Source organism: Nomia melanderi, unplaced genomic scaffold (genome assembly GCF_051020985.1).
Source record: "Nomia melanderi isolate GNS246 unplaced genomic scaffold, iyNomMela1 scaffold0858, whole genome shotgun sequence".
Lineage (NCBI taxonomy): Eukaryota > Metazoa > Arthropoda > Insecta > Hymenoptera > Halictidae > Nomia > Nomia melanderi.
In genome coordinates this window covers 12,441-17,383 of record NW_027475972.1, presented here as the reverse complement: position 1 = coordinate 17,383, position 4,943 = coordinate 12,441, and the positions used below count along the sequence as shown (strand labels likewise).

At 55.5% G+C, this 4,943-nt stretch overlaps 1 pseudogene; it reads left to right on the top strand.

Moving 5' to 3' along the window:
- Positions 1 to 850: 850 nt before the first annotated feature.
- On the top strand, positions 851 to 1,031 carry LOC116434156 (U2 spliceosomal RNA; annotated as a pseudogene).
- Positions 1,032 to 4,943: the final 3,912 nt, after the last annotated feature.

Sequence of the window (4,943 nt, the reverse complement as noted above, 5' to 3'; positions counted from 1 at the left end):
TTTATCCCAGTTTATTTATTTATCTATTTATTTATTTATTTATTATTTATTATTTATTTATTTATTTCCTTGATTATTTTATCTATCTGACTTATTCATTTTAATCATTCTCTGCCTCAATCGCCTACTCTAATTCTATACTAACCGCTTCTCTATAACTGCACTTCCGCGCATGCGCCCTAATTGAAATGCGAAATAGCCGCTACTGAGATGCTTTTAATCGTATTTATATTTATATATCTATTTATTTTATTTTATTTTTGTGCTGTTTTCTATGGCGAAGGCCTGGGCACAGTAGAGCCCGGATTCGACTAGGAACTACATATTATGTACATATTTAACCACTGAATTGTATATACTGAAAATTACCTTTAGCTATATATCTACACTTATATTTATTTTGTCCATATTTATTTATGCTATGTATATTCGTTTATTTAATCTTTAATGTTTATTCTCGCTTATTTTTGTTTGGTTATTTATTTTATCTATTTATTTATTTATTTATTTATGTATATTTATATATTTCTGTGCCTCTTCTTTTCTTGTTTATATTTATGTATGCTATGTATATTTGTTTATTTAATCTACGCTACTATTATTTATTTATTTATATAATTTATTCTAGTTTGGCTATTTATTCGATTAACTATCTACTTCCACTAATATATACATATTCAGACTCTTGCTAGATTCATATAAATGCTAAGGTGTTTATGAGATAAGAGCCACCGCAGATTGAGATCTGAAAATAGCGACAGACGCTATAGAGTTATATCAACTATTTTGCCTTCGCCATAAAGCCGCTACTATGTATCCACCCCCAGCCAAACAATGTAAGGCTGGGGGAACATTCTTTGTGAATAAAGCGCTTTTTATCTGTTCTTATCAGCTTAATATCTGATACACTCCGCATCGCGGAGTCAGAAAATGAACCTGATTTTTGGAGTCAGGCGGATCGCTGGGGCTCGCTCTACTTCCGCCGTGAGTCGGTCCGGCACTGCAGTGCCGCCAGAAACGGCTCAATTAGCGCTGCTAATTAGAGCTCTTATCTTTTTTCACCTGCTGGACCGACTCGGGACTCCAAAGAGTAAGCCCCTTAATATTCTGGCTCCGCGAAGTCCCGAAATCGCGGTAAATTCACCCGCCGCGGTACTAGGCAACAGTGCGGGCCGAGTTGCGATCGGGCGTGTGCGCGGCAAGGTCTGTTCACGATCAGTGCTCGAGGTGTTGTGCGGTGAAGTGTGATAAAGTGCCTTCGCCACGGGACCGGATCGAACCTCCTAGGACAACCAGCCCTGTACTTGGACGCCAACAACCACCATAGGCCAACCCCATCAGCCCTGGTCTTCCTCTACGTGGGTCACCCAACACCGCTACGACCTACCAGGACTTGGCCATCGGCAACCCCGACGGGAAGGACGGCTCGCCTGATCCACGTCTACTGCCGCTGGATCAGGAATCAGGAGCGAGGTGTTATTCCCCTCGGATAGCGCTCCTGCATCGCTGGACTCCTGCGCCGAGTGAGTCTCTCTTCTCTTTCTATCCCCCCGGCAGTGAGGAGGGTAACGCAGCCGGTCTCCAGCCGTCTGCGGTGCTCGAATCATCGTCGGTAGTCCTCTACCTTACCCTTACGCGTCCACCCACTCCTCCGATCCCTCCCATCCGTTGAGGTGTGTCAACGGACCGGGACGCGTGAGGTCCGAGTCGAGTGGCGCCTCCACTTCCTTCTTTTCCCTTCAGTCACCGCCCGAGTGGAGGCTGACTCCACTCACCCGTTAGTGAGTGGGCGTCAGGTCGGCCCGCTTGCGGTACAACCCCCGTGCAGTCCTCGGCGGAGTGGGCGATTCCGTCGCTCTTCCTCCATCGAGATCGCTGCACTCCTCCGTAACCGTCACATGTTAGTCTCCCTACCGACTGCCACGTCGGAGGCTGTCATTTTTCCAGGCAGTCTTCGACACCGGACTTAGTGCCGGCGGAGTCAGTAGGGTGTTAGCGCGTGGCGGTATTCCTTCTGTCGCTTTGGACTTAGTTTTCTCTTCTCTTCCTCTGTTATTCCCACTGTCTATCCTCCCCGTTTCGCCTCGCTGTGGCACTTAGAAATATTTGCCACAGCAACTCTGTCTCTTCTTCTGTCTCACTTAGCGTAGGACTTAGTCTTAAGAGCGATGCAGGACCGCGGTGATAGTGCGTCAGTCACCTCCTGCACTACCGAGGGGAGTAATAATCTCGCCATGGTGACAGAGTTTCCCTTCCCGGCGGAGTTCCGATGCCCTGCCTGCTTCGGTGTCCCCGGGATCAGGATGAGTGGCGTGTACAAGTCCCACACGGATTTGACAAAGCACGCCCGGAAACATCATCCGGGCGTTGTATTGACGTACAAGTGTCGTGAGTGCAACTTCACCGGCGATGGGAGGTATCCTCTCAAGGTGGAGAGGCTGCACCACGACTTTTTACACAAATCCGACCAGCAGAAAAATCCGTGTGAGACTTGTACAGTTCCCGTGACAGGTTCGACCGGTTCGAGCAACACCTCTCGTCGGGGGAGATCCACGTTATTCGCCCCCGCAGAACCGCGTGCTGTTGCATTAGCTGCTGCCAATTTGGCGGCCCAGTCCCCGCCCCCGCAAACGACGTGCGCCGCGACGTCGCCGCCCACGCACACCCTTTCTACGACGAGGGATTCAACGGGGACGGCAATCGCCACCTGCACGACGCGGCGCACAATGGCGGCAGCGGCAACAACAACGGCAACAGCTACAACATCTGCAACTACGACGGGGACAACAACGAGGACTACGAGGACGACGACGAAGACGACGACAACGAGACCGGTGGCTAGGGGGGGCAAAGCGCGGCCCTGAAGCCGGTCCAGCACTCCCACGCTAACCATCACCATTGGGCCGAACAACAGCGCCAGGCCCGCGCCCCCGCCTCCTCGCCCCACAACCAATCTACACCAAACCCAAGGGGACGCTACCGGTCAATAAGAGCGGCAGCCCGCCGCGGCGATCGGGGTCGGCTGCTCCTAGGACATCGCCGCCGGCTGCAAGGGCGCCTGCTACCGGGAGGGGCTCCGGTCTCTCAGCCGCTACCACAACGAGGCTCACCCCACCGGGCAGAAGAACGGCCCCCGCTACCAGGGGGTCGACTGGCACCCCTCCAGCGAGGACCCCGCCCGTCAAGACCCCGCCCACCACCACCCAAGGGCGGGTGACACGGGGTACGAGGGGTGCCAACGCCCCGGTGGAGGTGGGCAGAAGAACCACCACCACCACCACCCGGGGGACGGTAGCGGCTCCGACCAGAGCCAGAAGAACGCCCCCGAGATTAGGAGGGACACCCACCGCCCAAACTCCATCTCCAAGGGCGGTGGCTCAAGGGAAGGGTCCCTCCAGCGGCCCATCACCACCTCGGGCCGCCCAAAGGAAACCCTCGGGGGTAAGGACAGCAGCTTCGCCATCATACGCCGCCGTCACAGCGGGCACCCCTTCCCACACGTCACCTCCCTCGCCGATAGACGTCGCGCCGGAAAGGGGGCTGCGTACAGCAACCCGGGCCACTATTATACCGCCCGGGCCATCACCACCACCACCAAAACGCAGCCCCCCACCGAGGAAGCACCGGAGCCCCAGGACGCCGCCGACCATCCGCGGCGTGCAGGGGGCTCCGTTACCGGTAACATCGGCGAGTATGGTGACGTTGTGCACCTCCACCGTTACCACCACCTGCAGCGAGGGGCCGATAATGACCACCCTGCCTATTGTAGGAGAAGCGATGGTGGCCAGGCCGCTACCACCATCTCCAGCGGCCCCGCTCCTCCCGCCCATCGAAGAGGTGGAGGTGCCGCAGCCGGTCGGGGCAGCCGCAACCCCGGAATCATCACCGGAGCCGTGGCGAATTGCCGCTGGATCCCGCCGACGCCACCACCGCGGGATCCTGTCGTCGAGCTCGTCGTCCGAAGAGGAGGCGCAGCCGCTGCCGACAGAGAAAAGGACGACGACGCCTCCTCTACCACCGCGAGAAAAGTCCCCCGCCCGGCCGCCACCGGGCAGCAGCAGCAGCAGCAACAACAACAACAGCGCCGCGCACAATAACGCGCATCGGCCTGGAGCAGGGTGCTCCGGGGCGCCCTCGGTGAGTAGCGTAACATCGTTTAGCCTTTCGCTACTCTCGAGCGTCCCACGTAGTGCCCCGGCTCCCTTTGGGCCCGTCCTTGCACTGCAAAGTGCCTAAGGACAGGGTACATGAGTACTTCCTCAACATGTACTTACCCGCGGGGAACCTGGGAGCTAGGCCTCCCCCGCCTTCCATCGAGGCTCCAGACGTGGCCAGCAATGTGGCCTTGGTGAAGCTCTTGGAAATGAGTGAGGTAGATCGTCGGATCAGGCGTATGACAAACTCTGCGCCCGGTCCCGACGGTCTAACTTACAATGATCTAAAAAGGGCAGATCCGGGGTCACATTTGCTGACCTCTTTGTTCAATTTGTGTCTTCGTCTGGAGTCGGTCCCCTCGTGTTGGAAAATTTCCAACACTGTGCTTGTGCACAAAAAGGGCGATCGCGACGACCTGTCAAAACTGGCGACCGCTGGCCATGTCTGACACGACCCCGAAGCTCTTCGCCGCTGTTCTAGCTGACCGTCTCGTCGCGTGGTCGGTCCAGAACAAGCGCCTAAGTCCCGCGCAAAAGGGCTTCCTGCCGCACGAGGGGTGTTATGAACATAACTTCGTGCTGCAGGGGGCCCTTACAGACGCTCGCAGGTGGGGGCATCAGGCAGTGGTGGCGTGGCTGGACCTGGCGAACGCGTTCGGCTCGGTCCCCCACGCCTCCATCTACCAATCCTTCGTGGAGGCCGGGGTTCCCTCTACTCTTCAGAATATTCTGAAGTGTATGTACCACGGTTGCACCACACGGGTGCTGACAGCCGACGGGTTTACCGAC